The sequence below is a fragment of the Microtus oregoni genome, unplaced genomic scaffold (assembly GCF_018167655.1).
Source record: "Microtus oregoni isolate MIOR12 unplaced genomic scaffold, Mior012 000037F_ref0000500, whole genome shotgun sequence".
Lineage (NCBI taxonomy): Eukaryota > Metazoa > Chordata > Mammalia > Rodentia > Cricetidae > Microtus > Microtus oregoni.
The window spans coordinates 16,476,969-16,497,858 of record NW_024543096.1 but is presented as its reverse complement, the minus strand read 5'-3'; positions in this window follow the sequence as shown (position 1 = coordinate 16,497,858).

Below are 20,890 nucleotides of genomic sequence, written 5' to 3'. Positions count from 1 at the left end.
GGGATTAGATTCTTCCTCAAGACCCAGCTATACCACTCTTGGGTATATAAACCCAAAAGATGCTCCATTCTACCACAAGGATACAAACTCAACTACATTAAATGAAGTTTAATTCAAAATAACCAGAAAGTAAAAACAACCTAGATGTCCCTCAACTGAAGAATGGATAAAGATAATGTGGTACATTTACACAAAGGAGTATTACTCAGCTGCTAAAACAAAAACATCATGAAATTTGCAGGTAAATAGGTGGAACTAGAAAAAAATTATGTAGAATGAAGTAACCCAGACTTAGAAAGACAAGTATGGTATATACTCATAAACAGATATTAGCTGTTAAGTAAAGAACAATCATTCTACAATCCACAGACCCATAGAGGCTAAGTAACAAGGAGAACTCAAGGGGAGACACATGGAGCCCCTGGAAAGGTAAATTAGAATAGATTTTGTGAGTGGACTTGGCCAGTAGGGATGAGAACAGGGGGTATCCATCAGGGGGTGGGAGAGACAAAGGACAAAGTGCTGGAAGAGACAACTCAAATTGGGGGTATATGAGTGGCACTATAGAAACTAACACAGTGGAAACTCCTTGAAATCTACATAAGTTACCCTAGTGAAGCCTCTTAGTAATGGTAGAAACAGAGCCTGAACTGGTCGTCTTTTATAACCAGACAGGCCCCTAGCAGTGGGACTGGAATACCAAACCAGCCACAAAACCTTTGCCCTGTAGTCTGTCCTGCTTTCAAAAGATGTTGGGGCAATGGTGGCACAGAACCTGTGGCAGTGGCCAACCCATGACTAGCTTAACTTGTGGCCCATGCCATGAGAGGGATCCCATGCCTGACACTGCCTGAATGTCCAGAAACCAGACCAGAGACCAGGATAGAATCAAATAAGACTGGCAAAAAAAGTCAATGAAATGACTCCTCATGATATTCTGCTATATTCATAGTTCAATGTCTAGCCCAATTGTCATCAGAGGGTCATCATCCAGCAACCAATGGAAGCGGATGCAGAGATCCACACCCAAACACTAGGCAGAGACACATGATCCCTACAGAAGAAGTGGAGGAAGGATTGTGGGAGCCAGAGGGGTTGAGGGCACCATAAGAACACTGGCCACAGAATCTATAAGCAGGTTCACAGTGACTCACAGAAATTGAAGCAATAAACATGGACTCTGTATGAGTCTGAGCTAGGTCCTCTGCATACACCTTATGGCTGCAAAGCTTGGTGTTCTTCTTGGACTCCCAACAATGGGAATAGGGGGTGTCTCTGTCTCTTGTGCCTACACTTGGAATCTTTGATTTCCTCCTACAGGGTTTCCGCATCCAACATGATATGAGGGTTTGTGCCCACTTTCATTGTATCTTGCTAGGCCAGTTATTTTTTTTTCTTTTAAGGGAAACAGAGGAGGAGTTGATCTGAGGAAGAGGAGAAATGTGGGGAGGAATTGGGAAAAGTAGAGTAAGGGAAAACTGCAGTTGGGATGCAACTTTTAAGAGAAGAATTAAAGTTAAAAAGAAAAAAGTAAACACAACATACCCAAACCTATGGTATATATTAAAAGTAGTTGTAAGATGAAAGTTCATACATTATAAATAAATATAATTAATTATTTTAATTTATTTATAATTATAAATAAACTAGAGAACTCTCTTATTAACAACTTAGTAGCACACCTGATAGAAAGGAAATCAATAATTATTTAGTGAATTGTGTTAAGAAAATTGACTAACCATTTTTAAAAAGTTTGGATGAATATATCATACCATGTACAGGATGCTTTCTTGTTATCATTTCTAAATAAAAATAACTCAGTGATTTAAGTACAAGGAAAAACTGAGTACATTTCATCCTATGCCAGTAATACCTCTGGTAGAGGATTAATATACAGTATATATAAAGAATTCAAAAGACAAAGGGTCAAGAAAGCTGAGCATGGTGGCAAAGCACTTTAATGCCAGTACTTGGTATACAGAAGCAAGAGGATCTCAGCCTGGTCTATATATTATGTTCCAGGATAGTTAAAGCTACATAGTGAGACCCTGTCTCAAAAATACCAAAATAGTAAATAATATAAAAGTCAAGAAAACAAATAACCCAACTTAAAAGGGGGGAGGGCTATGGTGCTAAAAAGAGTGCTCTGTAGAAGAAATAAAAATTACTAAGAAATGTTTCAAAAAGTGTTCCTCATCTTCAGCAATTAATGAGGTGAACAATTAAACAACTGTGAAATTTCATCTCACTCCATAACCATAAACGGAAAGGCTATACCAACAAAACAATTGACAGCAAATGTTAGTGAGAATGTGGGGAAAGAGAAACTCTCATTTGCTTTTAGTGGGAATGTGAACTATGGCAACCACTCTAGGAATCAATACAGAAAATCTTGAAAAAAAAAAAAAAAGTAAAACTACCACATGACACCCATATAGCACTGTTGGGCATATACCCAGAGAACTCAGCACCTTACTTCACAGTTAGTTGCTCAGCAATGTTCTCTGCTGCTATATTTACAATAGTTAGGAAACAGAAACAACCTAAAGGCCTTCAACAGAGGAACAGATAATGAAAGTACAGTATAGTATATACATTCAGCTAACAGAAAAATGAAGTCATGAATCTTACAGACATGACAAATGAACAAAGTCAAACAGATATTTTTTCCATTTATATAAACTATCCAGAACATACAAAGGTTTCTAGGGCATGAGAACAGAGGGAAGTGAGGAGTCACTGATGAATGGGTAAAATGTTTTCTTTGGGAATGATGAATTGTTATGAAATGAGAGAGTAGAGATGGCTGCATGTGGGGGCCCAAAAATGTGAGCCTATTTCCACTTTGAAAGTTAGAGAGTTTGAAGTTGCTCAATAGTTAACAACAATCAGGGCTACACATCCTGGATCAGAATGTGGTTACTTGGTTCTTTTGACATTAAGATGCCCATACAGGTAGATCCACTCCACCCTAACCAATGGTCAGGAAATTCAAACATACTTCTGCTCCTTCTTTTGAAATAGGAGGTTTGACCTTGGGCATGGCCACCTTCAGGTACTTGGTCTAGGGTGGGTTCATGCCTAAACAACAGAATGCTAATGACTTGATATCTCAAAGTATTAAATCAAGTAACTGTTCTAGTTTCCCTTTTTATCATGTTAGAGCAGTCTTTTGTCTTCTTCCCCTGTGGTATTTGGTACAAAAATGTATGGAAAATTAAACACGGCAGTTTTTCGTATTTACTGGAACTCCCTCTCAGTACTATTCTATGTTTTCTGTTTTATTATTTTTACATACATGTTCATATTCTTTACTAATATTTGTAAATCACAACACCCCTACCCTGGCAAGAGGTATTTTTGCTGATGCTGGTCCCTGATAGTTGCACAATGTTATGAATATGTAAATTCCACTAACTTGAATTCTTTGAGTGGTGAATTTATTTTTATTGGATAAAAATATATGCATATATTAAAGTTAAATGACCATATTCTCTAATAACAAATTGTTAATACAAACTCTTTATGTTAAGTAGATTTTCAGAAAAAAAAATTGGCAATCCACTGACAAGAGCTATCTGATGTGAGATTCCCCTCTATATGCTGTGAATATCATTAGTTAATAACGGAACTGCTTTATAAGCAGAGCTATAGGGGCAAAAGAGTTAGGTGAAGAAAACTAAATGGAATGCTGGGAGAAAGGAGGGTGGAGTCAGAGAGAAGCCATGGAACCCTGCTGGAGCCAAGCCACAGCCATGTGGCAATACATAGATTACTAAAAATGGGTTAAATTAAGATGTAAGAGTTAGCAATTAAGAAGCTAGAGCTAACGGACCAAGCAGTGTTCTATATAAAACAGCTTCTGTGTGATTATTTCAGGGCTAAGTGGCCAGGACCAAACAAATGGCCCCCTCCTTACTACAGCTATCAAAGTACTAACGATCCTACTGCACGTACTGGCTGTGTGGGAGCCTAGGCAGTTTGGATGCTCACCTTACAAGACCTGGATGGAGGTGGGTGGTCCTTGGACTTCCCACAGGGCAGGGAACCCTGATTGCTCTTTGGGCTGACGAGGGAGGGGGACTTGATTGGGGGGGGAATAGGAGGGGGTGGCGGGGAAGAGACAGAAATCTTTAATAAATAAATAAATAACTCAGAAACCAAATATGTGCCAAACAATAGTTAAATAAAATACAGTCTGTCCTTCTCAGGAAATTCGGGATCAACCTACCCCTGGACCCAGCAATACCACTCCTGGGAATATACCCAAGAGATGCCCTATCATATGACAAGAGCATTTGTTCAACTATGTTCATAGCAGTATTATTTGTAATAGCCAGAACCTGGAAACAACCTAGATGTCCTTCAATGGAAGAATGAATGAAGAAAGTGTGGAATATATACACATTAGAGTACTATGCTGCTGTAAAAAACAATGACTTCTCGAATTTTGCATGCAAATGGATGGAAATAGAAAACACTATCCTGAGTGAGGTAACCCAGACCCTAAAAGATGAACATGAGATGTACTCACTCATAATTGGTTTCTAGCCATAAATAAGGGTCACGGAGTCTACAATTGGTGAACCTAAAGTAGCTAAGTAAGAAGGTGAACCCAAGGAAAAACATATAGTTATCCTCTTGGCTATGGGAAGTAGACAAAATTGCTGGTGAGAAAATTGGGATCTTGGGGGTGGGGTGGGATGGGGGTAAGGGGAGATGGGGAGAGAAAAGGGAGAAGGGGAGGATGGGGGGAACTGGGGGAAAAAGGATGATTGGGATAAAGGAAGGTTGGATAGGAAAGCACGGAAGCACAATTCTTAGTTAAGGGAGCCACCCTAGGGTTGGCAAGAGACTTGAACCTAGAGTGGCTCCCAAGAGCCCAAGGCGATGTCACCAGTTAGTTCCTTGGGCAGCTGAGGATAGGGAACCTGAAATGACCCTATCCTATAGCCATACTGATGAATATCTTGCATATCACCATAGAACCTTCATCTGGTGATGGATGGGAGATAGAGACAGAGACCCACACTGGAGCACTGGACTGAGCTCCCAAGGTCCCAATGAGGAGCAGAAGGAGGGAGAACATGAGCAAAGAAGTCGGGACCACGAGGGGTGCACCCACCCACTGAGACAGTGGGGCTGATCTATTGGGAGCTCACCAAGGCCAGCTGGACTGGGACTGAAAAAGCCTGGGATAAAACCGGACTCTCTGAACATGGCGAACAATGAGGGCTGATGAGAAGCCAAGGACAATGGCACGGGGTTTTGATCCTACTTAATGTGCTGGCTTTGTGGGAGCCTAGCCAGTTTGGATGTTCACCTTCCTAGATATGGACGGAGGGGGGAGGACCTAGGACTTACCACAGGGCAGGGAACCCTGACTGCTCTTTGGACTGGAGAGGGAGGGGGAGAGGAGTGGGGGGAGGGGGAGAAGGGTGGGAGGAGGGGGAGAAGGGTGGGGGGAGGGAAATGGGAGGCTGGGAGGAGGCGGAAATTTGTTTTTTTTCCTTTTCTCAATAAAAAAAAAATTTTAATAAAAAAAAATACAGTCTGTCCAAAAAAAAAAATGACAAAGGATATGATAGTCTGTACACAGTTACTTTGATGTTGTTAGGCAGCCCTCCATTGCTATAACAAATATCTGAGATAATCAGCATGTAAAAAAGAAAGGTTTATTTTATCCCACAGTTTCGTTTTAGTAGATGACCAACTTGACTCAGCTGCATTGAGCCAATGGTAGCACAATATATGATGGCAAAGCTCTGTGGCAAAAGAGGCCCATTCACTAAACTGAGAATCAAAAGAAAAAGAGTAAGATATCATACAATATATAATTGTATTTTAAAAAGCTCTTCATATAATATCAATGCATATGTATAATGAAAAAAGAAAAAGAAAAAAGCTAGACTTCTTTCACACACTCCTCCTTGACAGAATACCCCAAATTAACCCAAAACATCCCACTAGACCCCCATCTCATAAAGGTCCCACCATCTCACCACAGCACCAAGTTGTAGATGAGGTCTTTACCTCATGAACCTCGGCGGAACACTTATACAAAGCATAGGATATGGCAACAATAGTTAACATTTTAAAAAGAGAATTACAATAGTAAAAGAAGATAGATTAACAGGATTCATTACTCTCAAAGAAGTAGAGACTGGTTACATAAACAACACCAAAATTATTTAAAGGGAACTATGATAGGCAAGATGATTTATGGAAATTTATAATGCTATCATTTGCTTTATACTTAAACTTTTTGAGGCTGATAGTTCCCTCCCAGAACACACTCATGAATCTAATAATAGAATGTAAATATTTTGTCAAGAAAAACTTAGCATAACAGTTTCTAAGTTCTTAAGGATTGCCACAAGTTTAACTTATGGATTCAGATGTACTTGATCCCAAGCCTATCTGTTAAGCCTTTCGTTGACAGATGTGGCTGGTGATAAGTTTCCGTTTTTAACAAAAGTTAGTTCCTTATCTCCAAAATTGAATCTTTCTGTATTTTTTCTAATTATGTTATTACATCCTCTAAAATTCTGTTTTCATAACAACTACTATTCACAGATGTCTATTTTTATTTTATATTAAAGGAAAACTGCATTTTAGAATCACAATAGAACATTTTTTAAATATTTATTTATAAATGGGCCATTTGGAAACAAATGAGTTAGCTTTTGGAAAAAAATGCTTACATTTTTGCTTCTTTTTAAAATCATACTAAAATTATTCAAAATCATTTATTTACTGTTAAGTTCAGAAAGTGTGCATCTGGTGGTGATACAGGTATGATGCCAATGACTATGCTCTTGGATTAGCACTGCTAATAATAATTGTGTACACAGATGTTATAAAGAATAACCTCATATTATTCTAGTGATGCTTATTTTTATGTAACCACAAATTGGGAAAATTTTCAAGCAAACAAATGACATCTACACTTTAAACCCAAATAAGTTTCTGGCTCAACTCCTTACAGTTGAAATCTACCCTTTAGGGTTATATTTCCTTCTGAAGTCAATGACTAATTTAAGTGCAAGAAGAATTATGTCAAATGTCATACTTTGCTTTCTGTTGCTGTGATAAAACTCTGGCCAAAACCAATATGGGGAAGAGAAGAAAAGAGTTTATTTCATCATGTAAGTTATAGTTCACAGTTGTGGGAAGTCAGGGCAGGAACTCAAAGCAGTAGCCTGGGAAAAGGGACTCAGGCAGATACCACAGAGTAACTCAGCTTCAAGGCTTGCTTGCCTAGTTTGCTTAGCTCTTGTCTTATATAACCTACGACCACTTTCCCGGGATGGCACTTTCCATAATGGAATGGGTATTCCAACATCTATCATTAATCCAAAAACAAAACAACAACAACAACAACAACAACAAAATGCCCCACAAATAGGCCAATCTGATGGAGGCAATTCCTTGCATAAGATTCCCTCTTCCCAAATGACTCCAGTTTGGGTCAAGTTGAAAAAAACTAACCAGTACACTAAACCACTCAATTTCTCAGGGTACCCAGTAGAGGAGGAGGAGCAAGTCATGGGCTGTATGTATAAATTAGACAGCACAAATGAAGGGTAAGTATGCATCAACTCATCCTTTCCTTAAGATAGAATCCATTATCTACTTCTTGTCAAATACTAGGCCAGGATCAGGCCAAACACACACACACACACACACACACACACACACACACACACGATCCTATTCTTAGCATGCCTCTTTTAATGTTAGTTATGGTTCAGTGGTTAAGAGCACTGCTTGCTCTTCCAAAGGTCCTGAGTTTAGGTTCCAGCAACTACATGGTGGCTCACAATCATTTATAATGAGATCTTATGCCTTCTTGAGGAAGAGACCTGGTCAGTTATCCTCATCAACTTAGAACAAGAAACCCAATATGAACAAAAAAATAATTGAACTCCAAACAACTCTAAGCTGTTTTTTTAAATCATCTTTAATCCTTGTAACTTAGCATTCCTGAAATTATATTTTGTTTTCTATTTCTCTCTCTCATACACTATAACAAAACTGTTAACAAAACTAGCTTGCCTTAGGCTGGACCAAACCATTTTTAATTGGAAAAAATAAATCATACAATATACTCTGATCATGTTTTTCCCCATCACCAACTCCTCTCAGATGTTGCACATACAAGCAAGGTCCAGCTGCAGCACACAGCACACAGGAGAGTGAGTTCTGTACCCCACCTGGACACCACACTAGAGCTGAACCTGCTGGGGAGGCACCCATAGGTGAATCATCCCAGAGGGCATACAGCAGGAGAGCTGACCTCACCAATCCCTCCTGTATGCCCCCTACAGCTATTGAGAAAGAGGGCCCTGAACTGTATCTGGGCAAAATAACAGAGCTAAAGTAGGCCCTGGCAATATGAGGGAAGGGGACCTGGATCTGTGAGCCTAAAGCAGGTGACCCTGATGACCTTGATGTCTGCTTCAGTGGTAAGCTAGCCGGGACAATGCTGGAGATGATAGCAACAATGAGAGAAACCTGGCAAGCAGACCAACTTAGCCAGTACCCAGGCCCAGAACCAGAGTTGTGAGTTGGCCCACCCCAACATCAACTGAATCTATGAACCTATAGATCCAAAACAGCACGATCCCTGTGACACAGGGCAACAGCAGGACACCTAAGAAGAACTACAATGAGAGCCTATTATCAGTGGTATTGCAGAAACCAGAGGCCTAGAGTCAGACCAACGACTTCCAGCAATGAACACTTTCAAGTAAAGAAAAATGTGTGACTCAATGGGCCACACTAAAGATTTCATGACAATATTATTCTTCTTTTCTTTTTTTGTTTCCATTTTTCTTTTGTTTTATGTCTTTTTGTTTTGTTTTATATTTTTAATTTGGTTTCGATTTGTGGGGGAGGTTGTAAGGGCAGAGTGATGATTTCTTACTTGAGGCACTGGCTTTTGAAGGCTAAGGCATCACCCTACTGCCACTTTGTGTTCTTTGCCTCTCTCTCTCTCTCTCTCTGTTTCTCTCTCTCTGTCTCTCTCTCTCCCCCTACTTCCCCCCCTCTGCTTCATTATTGTTGGGGACTAACCTTGATAAGGATAACTTTTGTCAGGGTAGGGGTATGGGGATTTAGAAATATAAGTAAAGAATATGAAGATTATGAAAAATAATAAAATAGAAACTATAGAATAGTACCAGGAGGGAATTCCAGTGAATACTGAAATTGCCCATGTTTAATTTTCCATACACTTTTATACCCCAATACAAAAGGGAGAAGAAGGTAACAAAAGACTTCTTAAAGGACAACTTGAACAGTTCATTGCTTTAACACTTTGAGCCACCAAGTCATTAGCATTCTGTTGTTTAAGCAGTGAAGCCACCCTAGACCAAGTATCCTGAAAGCAGCCATTCCTCTCCTCACATGTAAGCTCCCATTACAAAAGAAGGAGCAAAAGTATGTTTGCATATCCTGACTATCTATCAGGTTGGAGTGGGTCTACTTGTATGAACCATCTTAATGTCAAAAGAACTCAGTAATCACATACTGAGTCAGGACTTGTAGCTACACTTGTCAACCATTTTGAGCAACCTCCAAAACTCTCTATCACACAAGGTGGCAATAGGCTCACATTTTTGGGACTCCACACATAGTAATAGCTGAGGTGTGAGCTCTCCGCTTCCTACTCCTGCTGCCATGGCTACCAGTTGTTTTCATGCCTCTGTCCATTCTCATGAACTCTTTTCCCTCTGGAAACATAAGCCAGATAAACTCCTGCCCTTTCAATTGGTTATGATGTTTTGACAGAGTGACAGAAAAGAAATTAATAAACTAATGTTTTGTTATTGTATGTTTTTGAGAATAATTCATTGCGGAAGCACAGCTTATAAGTACCAATCAATAAAAACCACACAGACTTCTTTACTATGGATCATTTGTTTACAGGTGCACTGTAAGCATTAAATATATGATGAAACTGTAATATTAAATAGGGAATTTTAGTGAATGTACTATGGAATCAGTGTTAGTTTAGTCAAGAAAAATACATGTTTTAAATCTATGTAATTTTCTCAATAAACTGCATTCTTATTTTTATACATAGCTGTCTCACATCATTTTTTAAGTGTTTTAGTTTTTATTTTATATGTATGGGTGTTTTGCATGCATGGCTGTCTGTGCACCATATGAGTACAGTACCTGTGGAGACCAGAAGAGAGCATCAGGTTTTCAGAAAATGGAGTTACAGGCAATTGTTAGCAGCCATGTAGGTACTATAATTCAAATGTGGGTCCTTTGGAAGAGCATCCAGTGCTCTTAACTACTGAGCTATCTCTACAGGTTCCACATAATATTTATTAAAAGAATATGGTATTAAAATAGAGTACATGCTTTGGAATAAACAATTTATATTTAGCAGCTTTACAGAAAGGTAAAAACAGTTAACTGAAGCCTCCATAAGTCTCTCTGACATTCATTCCCTTTGCCAGAAGCCCCACATGCATCAACTGGCAGAAGATGTGAGAGTCTGAGCTCCCAGCTAGACAGCCCTGCTTTCTTGGTCCTAGGCCCAAGGGCCATGTCCCAAGCCTCTCCCCTACATGCCACAACCCCAACAACCAGGCAGCAACATCCTGCCCACAACCAACCATTCCCCATGGAATCAGTGACTAGCAGTTATAGGCCCACCTGCACCAATTTGAGGAAGAGCACCAATGACCAGGCAGTAACATCAGCCCAAACAGTATCCTCCCCTCCAACCATCCCCCAAGGCCTCAGTTACCCCTGGAGCCACAGGTCCACCTGCACAGACTGGAGGAAGAGCAACCGTACCAGAAGTGATTGGGGAGAAGAGATGGATAACAAAAGTGTAAGAATACATTCAAAAGGACTTCTGCAGGACCGGGCCCATAACAGGGACCTCCACAGGAGCAGGCCAGAGCAAGCGGCCTCAGCAGGAACAGGTATAAGAGAGCAACTGCAAAGGGAGTAGGCCTGAGCCAGAGACATCTGCAGAAGAGGCCCAAACCAGGGACCTTCATGTGAGCAGGAGCCAGTCAAAGACATCCACTGGAACAGTTCCAAACCAGTGACTTTGGCCAAAGCAGCCCTGAACCAGTAAACCTCCAAAGGAACAGGCCTGAGCCAGTCACCTCTGTGTGACCAGGCCCAACCCAGCCATCTCAGCAAGAGTAGGCCCAACCAAATGACCTCTGAGGGAAAGGCAAAAACAACCTCAAGGACTGCAGAGCAACCACCACACATGATGAATGACCTCCAGGATGACTGGAACTGTGTCCCTGACTGTACCACGAGGAACAACCATCCAAACGGTGGATCCACTGGAACATGGAAGAGTGATCACCAGAGACACAAACACAATTATACCAGAAAAAAAAACATGGGTAGACAAGGTAAGAACACACTCAACACTACAAAAAGCAACACAGCATCAACAAAAGCTAGTGACTCTACAACAGGGAGACTTGAATACATCAATATAGATGAAGTAGAAGAAAATGACCTAAAAAATAACTTTAGGAGAATGTTTGAAGCCCTTAAAGAGGAAATAAAAAATTTTCTCAAAGAAATGGGAGAAAAAACAAGCAAAAAAAATGGAAGAAATCTACAAATCCCTTAAGGAAAATCAAGAAAAAGCAATCAAACAGAAGGAAATGATTCAAGACTTGAAAACCGAAATAGGAACAATAAAGAAAGCACAAAATGAGGGAATTCTAGAAATGGAAAATATGGGAAAATGATCAGAAACCATAAATGCAAGCATAAACAGCAGATTGCAAAAGATGGAAGAATCTCAAGCACTGAAAATACAGTAGAGGAAATAGACTCACCAGTCAAAGAAAACATTAAATCTAACAAAAGCTTAAAACATAATATCCAGGAAATATGAAACACCATGAAAAAACCAAATCTAATAATAATAGGGAGAGAAGAAGAAGTCCAACTCAAAAGCACACAAAATATAGTCAACAAAATCATGGAAGAAAACTTTCCCAACCTAAAGAAAGACTGTCTCGAAAAACCAAAAAAAAAAAAAAAAAAAAAAAAAGATACAAGAAGCTTACAAAGTACCAAATAGACTAGACCAAAAAAAGTCCCCTTGCCATATAATAATAAAAACACTAAACATGCAGAATAAAGAAAGAATATTAAGAGCTGCAAAGGAAAAGGCAAAGCAACATAGAAAGAAAGAACTATCAGAATTACACCTGACTTCTCAATGGAAACAATGAAAGCCAGAATGTCCTGGTCAAGCATTATGCAAACATTAAGGGACCACGGATGCCAGTCCAGACTACTATACCAGCAAAATTTTCAATCACCATAGACAGACAAAACAAGATATTCCATGAGAAAACAAGATTTAACCAATACCTAGCCACAAATACAGCCCTACACAAAGTACTATAAGAAAAATTCCAAACAAAGGAAGTTAGCTACATCCACAAAAAACACAGACAATAGATGATCACACAGCAGCAAATCACAAAGAAGGGGGAAAAACACAATAACATCACCAAATACAAAAACTAAAATAACAGGAACTAACAATCACTGGTCATTATATTTGATTATAATATAATATAATATAATATAATATAATATAATATAACGTCAACTCACCCATAAAAAGATACAGACTAAAAGATTGCATATGAAGACAGAATCCATTCTTCTGCTACATGCAAGAAACACACCTCACCCTCATAAGACAGAAACTACAGATGCAAGCATAACCAACAGAATACAACAGATGAAAGACAAAAGATACATTAGGCATTAAAGATACAATAGAGGAAATAGGTCCATCGGTCAAAGAAAATGTTAAATCCAAAAAATTCTTAACACAAACCATCCAGTAATTCTGGGACACTGTGAAAAAAAAAAACAAATCTAAAAATAAAAGGGATAGAAAAGGGAGAATTCCAACTCAAAGTTATAGAAAATATATTCAACAAAAACATAGAAGAAAACTTTCCAAACCTAAAGAAGGATATGCCTATGAATGTACAGGCAGATTACAGAACACCAAACACACTGGGCCAAAAAAAAAATAGTCCCCTTGCTACATAATAATATAATAATCAAAACACTAAACAAAACACTAATGCATAATTAAGAAAGAATAATAAGAACTGCAAAAGAAAAGGGCCAAGTAACATATAAAGGCAGACCTATCAGAATTACACCCAACTTCTCAATGGAAACTCTGAAAGCGAGAAGGTCCTCTACAGGCATTCCACAAACATTAAAAGACCACGGATGCCAGTCCAGACTACCATACTGAGCAAAGCTTTCAATCATCATCGACAGAAAACAAGATATTCCATGACAAAACCATATTTAAACAATACCTATCCACAAATAAAGCCCTACAGAAAGTACTGGAAGGAAAATTCCAACCCAAGGAAGTTAGCTACACCACGAAAACACAGGCAATTGATAACCTCACACCAGCAATTCCCAAAAAAAAAGAAACACACACACACACTACGACCACCACCACCAACAAAACCAAATATAAAGGAATTAACAATCACTGGTCATTAACATCTCTTAATATCAGTGGAATCAATTAACCTAACAGAATGGGTAGAAGAGGCTTCTGAATGGGTACAAAAACAGGACCTATCCTTCTGCTGCATACAAGAATACACCTCAACTTCAAAGACATACATGACCTCAAAGTAAAAGGCTTGGAAAAAATTGTCCAAGCAAATAAACCTAAGAAACAAGCTGCAGTAGCTATCCTAATACCTAACAAAATAGACTTCAAACTAAAAGTAATCAAAAAAGATGAAGAAGGCCATTTCAAATTTGTAGCAGGAAAAATCCATCAAGATGAAATGTCAATTCTGAACATCTATGCTCCAGATACAAGAGCACCCACATTTGCAAAAGAAACATTACTAAAGCTTAGATCACACATCAAACTTTATACATTAATAGTGGGAGACTTCAACACCCAATTCTCACCAATGTACAGGTCTGCCAGACAGAAACATAGAGAAATAAGGGAACTAACAGATGTTATGAGTCACATGAACTTAACAGACATCTATAGAACATTTCACACAAACACAAAAGAATATACCTTCTTCTCAGTACTTATTGAATCTTCTCTAAAAATGATCACATACTTGGTAACAAAGTGAACTTCAGCACATACTAAAGAATTGGAATAACCTCCTATGTCTTAATCAGATCAACATGGCTTAAATTTAGAATTCAACAGCAACAGTAATTGCAGAAAGCCTACAAACCCATGGAAATTAAAGAGTGCTAAACTGAATCACCACTGGGTCAAAGAAGAAATAAAGAAATTAAAGACTTCCTAGAATTCAATGAAAATGAATGCACAACATGTCCAAATTTATGGGACCTTTGAACCCAGTACTAAGAGGAAAGTACATAAGCACTAAGTGCCTACATAAAGAAATTGGAGAAATCTCACACTAGTGACTTAAAAGAACACCTGAAAGCTCTAGAACAAAAGGAAGCAAACTCATCCAGGAGGAATAGACAATAGGAAATAATCAAATTGAGGTCTGAAATCAATAAAATAGAAAAAAAGAGAACACAAAATATCAATAAAAACTTGGTTCTTTGAGAAAAATCAACTCTTATCCAAACTAACCAAAAGGCAGAAAGAAGCTATCCAAATTAGTAAAATCAGAAATGAAAAGGAGGACAAAACAACAGACACTGAGGAAATTCAGAGAATCATTAGATCGTACTTCAAAAACTTGTACAATACAAAATTGAAAACTTAAAAGAAATGGTCAATCTTCTGGATAAATATCACTTACTAAAATTAAATAAAGACCAGATAAACAAATTAAATAGATCTATAACTGCTAAAGAAATAGAAACTGTCATCAAAAGTCTCCCAATGGGGAAAAAAAAAACCCAGGACAAGATGGTTTCAGCACAGAATTGTATAAGATTTTCAAATAAGAGCTAATACCAATATACCTCAAATTTTTCCACACAACAGAAACAGAATGAACATTGCCAAACTCTTTTTACAAGGCTATAATTACCCTGATTCCCAAATCACACAAAGACATTACTAGGGAAGAGAATTACAGACCAATCTCATTCATGAACATTGATGCAAAAATACTCAATAAAATAGTGGCAAACCAAGTCCAAGAACACATTCTTTTAAAAAAAATCATACGCCATGATCAAGTAGGCTTCATCTCAGAGATGCAGGGATGGCTCAACATAAAAAAATCTGTAAATGCAACCCAGCATGTAAATAAAATGAAAGAAAAAAGGCATGATCATCTTCCTAGATGCTGAAAAAGTCTTCAACAAAATTCAACACCCCTTCATGATAAAGGTATTGGAGAGATCAGGAATACAAAGAACATACCTAGGCATAATAAAGGCAATATATAGCAAATCAACAGTCAACATCAAATTAAATGAAGAGAAACTCAAGGAGATTCCACTAAAATCAGGAATAAGATAAGGCTGCTCACTCTTTCCAAATCTATTCAATATAGTATTCAAAGTTCTAGCTAGAGAAATAAAACAACAATAGGAGATCAAGGGAATACAAACTGGAAGGGAAGAAGTCAAACTATCGCTATTGTAGATGATATGAAAGTATATATAAGTGACTCCAAAAATTCTACTACGGAACTCCTAGCTGATAAACACCTTCAGTAATGTGGCAGGATACAAGTTAACTCAAAATAGTCAGTAGCCTTCCTATTCACAACTGATAAATAAGCTGAGAAAGTGGTCAGAGAAACATTACTCTTTACAACAGCCACAAATACAAAATATCTTGAAAAAGGAAATTGAAGAAGATATTAGAAAATGGAAATATCATCCATATTCCTGGATGGGTAGGATCAACATAGTAATAATAGCAATCTTACCAAAAGCAAACTATAGATTCAATACAATCCCCATCAAAATCCCAAAAGAATTCTTCACAGATCTTAAAAGAACAATACTCAACCTCATATGGAGAAAAAAAAAAAACAAGATAGCCAAAACAATCCTGTACAAAAAAGGAACTTCCGGAGGCATCACCATTCCTGACTTCAAGCTCTACTATAAAGATATAGCAACAAAAACAGTTTGATATTAGCATAAAAACAAACCTGTGGGGCTGGAGAGATGGCTCAGTGGTTTAGAGCATTGCCTGCTCTTCCAAAGGTCCTGAGTTCAGTTCCCGGCAACCACATGGTGGCTCACAACCATCTGTAATGAGGTCTGGTGCCCTCTTCTGGCCTGCAGACATACACACAGACAGAATATTGTATACATAATATAATAAATAAATAAATATTAAAAAAAAACCTGTGAATCAATGGACTTGAATTGAAGACCCTTTCACTAATCCACACACCTACAAATACCTGATTTTTGACAAGGAATTCAAAATGGTACATTGGAAAAAAGAAAGAATCTTTAACAAATGGTACTGGCATAACTGGATGTTGACATGTAGAAGAATGCAAATAGAGTCATATCTATTGTCATGAACAAAACTCAAGTCCAAATGTGTTGGGAGCTGCAGACCCTCAGACCCTGAACTTTCTATGACCTCTTTCCTGTTGGAATCAACAATTTGTTTTTCTATGCTTGCAATTGCTCTGAGCTCATAACCCTCTTGAGTTCCTGAAAACAAGGAAGTGGTTTCTGGTGGGCTTGCAGTGGAAAATCTCGAGAGGTAGGGCGTGGCCACTAGTCAAGGAGAGCACTATATAAGCTGCCTGGGACCAGAATAAAATTGGCATTCTTGCTTCAAAAGTGACCTATGTCTTTAATCCCTAGGCCCTTTCCCAACCACAGTTCCAGGTGGTACAGGCACCACACAAATGAATCAAAGACTTCAACATAAATCCAGTTACACTGAAGCTGATAGAAAAAAAAGTGGGAAGTAGCCTTGAACACAGAAGACTACTTCCTAAGTATAATACTAGTAGCACAGTCACTGAGAGAAACAATTAATAAATGGGACTTCCTGAAACTGAGAACCTTCTGTACACCATTATTAGGACAAAACAGCAGCCTACAGAATGGAAAAAGATCTTCACCAACCCCACATCTGAGAGAGGACTGATCTCCCAAGTATATAAAGAACTCAAGAAACTAGACATCAAAATTACAAATAATTTAACTAAAAATGGGGTGCAGATCTAAACAGAGACTTCTCAACAGAAGAATCTCAAATGGCCAAAAGATATTAAAGGAACTGTTCAACACCATTAGCTATCAGGAAATGCAGATCAAAATGACTCTGAGATACCATATTACCTGTCAGAATGACTCAGAGCAAAAACCACTGATGACAACTTATGCTGGAGAGGATGTGAAGTAAAGGAAAAAACTTTCCTCCATTGCTGTTGGAAGTGCAAACTAGTGAAGCCACTTTGTTAATCAGTACGGTGGTTCATCAGAAAATTGGGAATCAATATACCTCAAGACTCAACAATGCCATTATTGATGCTCAATCAAGGACACAAGCTCAACTATGCTCATATCAGCCTTATTCATTATAATCAGAATCTGGAAACAACCGAGATGCCCCCAACCAAAGAATGAATAGAGAAAATGTGGTACATTTACACAGTGGAGTACTACTCAGTGGTTAAAAAGAAAAAGAAAGAAAGAAAGAAAGAAAGAAAGATCATCCTGAGCAAGGTAACCCAGACCCACACCCAGAAAACACATTATGTACTCACTCATAAGATGATACTAGACATAAAGCAAGCAAAGGATAACCAGTCTACATGAGATGCTAGGTAAAAAGGAGGACCCTAGAGTGACAGGCTGGAAGGCCCCAGGAAGGAAATATAGCTAAAATCTCCTGGGTTAACTGGGAGGCAGAAGTAAAGGGGAGGGCACAGGGATGATTACAGGAGGGATCAAGATGAGCAAAGTGGGGGATGGATAGAGAGAGAGAGAGAGAGAGAGAGAGAGAGAGAGCAATGAAATAGATATCTTGGTAGAGGAAGCCCTTATGAGGGTAGGGAGAAAATTGGTGCTAAGAAAATTCCCAGGAATCCACAAGGATGACCTCAGCTAAGACTCCTAGCAGTAGTGGAGAGAGTACCTGAACTGGCCTTCCCCTATAGTCAGATTAGTGACTACCCTGACTGTCATCATAGAACACATATCCAGTAACTGCTGGAATAACATGCAGTGAGCCACAGCCAAACACTGGGCTGACTTCCTGAAGTTGAAGAGAGGGAGGAGGGATCATACAAACAAGGCGGTTGAAGATCAAGATGGGGAAAACCACAGAGACAGCTGACATAGCTTGTGGGAGCTCAGGGACTCTGGTCTGACAGCTGAAGATCCTGCATGGGACTGAACTGTGCCCTCTGAATGTGGGTGACAGTTGTGTGGCTTGATCTATTTGTGGGTCCTCTGGCAGTGAGACCAGGACTTATTCCAGATGCATGATTTGGCTTTTTGGAGCCCATTCCCTGTGATAGAATGCTTTGCTCAGCTTTGATGCACAGGGGGATGGGCCTAGTCCTTCCTCAACTTGGTATGCTAGACTTTGTTGCTGTCCATAGGGAGGCCTTTCCCCCTCTAAGGAGTGGTTAGGGGGTGGTGTGGGGAGAGGTGGGGAACTGGGGTTGGTATGTAAAAAAACAAAAAACAAAAAAAAACTTTTTTAAATAAAAAGGCAAAATATTTTTATTCATAATGGAACAATATACCTAATTTTATTTAAAAACAATTCTTTTTCTTTATAAATAGTATTTGGAAAATGCTCATTTCACTAGCTTTAAAATATTTCCCTATCCAGCTTTAATATGCCCTATAATATAGCCACAATACATTATATTACCATCTGCACTAAATGCTATCCTCCCACTCTGCTGTGTTATTCTTACACCTAATCCTCCTTGTAACCCTTACACCTCCCACACTATCTATCCTAACTTCATAATTGTCGGAAAGGAAGTGATCGTTTCATCTCACATACCATCATTTTCAACAGACTTTCTCATTTTGATGATGTGGCCTTTCATTTCAGCCATGACTGCTAAAGACCTGTCTTCTATGTCATCAGTGGGAAGGCATTGATAAACTCTATCCCTCTACTCTCCCAAACAGATGACTGCTGTTTTGCTTTGATTCTTAGCCATATTGACATATTGAACACATATATAACATTCCAATGAAGATATTAGACTTGTTCAAGTGTTTATGATATTTTTATCTTCTGAAATGACATTACAAAGAGAAAATATCAAAACCATTTGCAAAATATCAAAACCTCAGTTGAGCAATATACTAATTGCAACAAAGTGTTGGGTTCAAGTATTGCAACCAATAAATGGAACCAGAAATAAAATTCTTCAAGATCATAGACTATACCTCAGTAGTGGTCAAAAGGTTCAATATTTCTTCAATGTTAATGGAGGCAACTAGTATACAGATAAAGCATTACAATTAAAATAATATCACAATATTGAAAGGCAATTCATTCCAGATATGCCTTAAAGATCTGGATCAGTGACAACAACTCTATGTGCTGAAACACAATTAAAGGCATGTAATTGTTAAGTAATGTTAATAATATAAGCATAACTAATTAGCATAGCATTCCTAACAATATGCTTAATGCCATGGAACAAGCCTAGACTCACATACAAGACCTACTACATAAATTTAGAAAGGGTTTATGAGATCTAACTTGATTACTAAATCTCATTTCCGTCTCTAATGATAATATCTTAATTCAAATTTATACCAGAAGGTGGGGAAGAGTGAGAAAGTGGAACCATTCTTCTATTTCAGAAAGGGTACAAATGTACTATGAGAGTAGAAATAAGAGACATTGCAAAATCATCAGTATCTAAAACGAACTAATAAAAATAAGCAATTTGCAACCAGGTGGTGATGACACATCCCTTTGATCCCAGCACTCAGAGGCAGGTGGATCAATGATTTCGAGGCCAACTTGGAGTAAAGGGCAAGTTCCAGGACAGTCTGAGCTACATAGAAAAATTGTCTTGAAGAGCAAAAATACATACATACATACATACATACATACATACATGAATACATCAACAATTTGTGATTCAACATTGTTTATAAAGAGGTTCAAATAGGAATATGTTCTTGGATATCTATATAATGTTTACTATCATTTGGATATCATGCCATTGTGGATCTTCAGGACCAGTGATAAGTTAGTTTTTACTATCAATTTGATGCAACATAGAATTGCTCAGGAAGGCAATATCAGTAAAGGATTATCTAACATAAAGTGATCTATGGGCATGTCTGTGAATAATTGTATTAATTACATTAATTTATGTGAGAAGGTTCAAACCACTGTGGGTGCCATTATTTTATAAACAAGGAATCCTAGTCTGTATAAAAGTGGGTAAATTAAACTGAATAGTATGCAAGTGCTCTTTGCTGTTTTTAATTATGAATGTGATGTGACCAGCTACCTCAAGCTCCTTCTGCTACGATTTCCCTGCTATGGACTATAACTAGAAATTGTACATTAAAATAAATTCTTTCTCTCCTAAGTTGTCTCTGCCAGGGTGTTTTGTCACGACAACATAAAGGGAACTAGGACAGTGCTCATATTTGTTTTCTTCTTTATACTTACGTTGTTTTTAACTAGTTAATATGTCAGTCTTGAATTTGTAATACACTACTAGTATTTCAAATATGAGTATGAACAAGACTGCAAAATAGCCTTAACTTATAATGTATGACATTTTCTCTTTCTGCTTTACCCAATATCTTTGCTACCTTAAATTTCTAGCTTTCACCACTGTACTGGGTAGTTTTGTGTATTGACTTGACATAAGCTAGAGTCATCAGAGGAAGGAGCCTCAGCTGAGGAAATACCTCCATGAGCTCAATCTGTAAGGCTTTT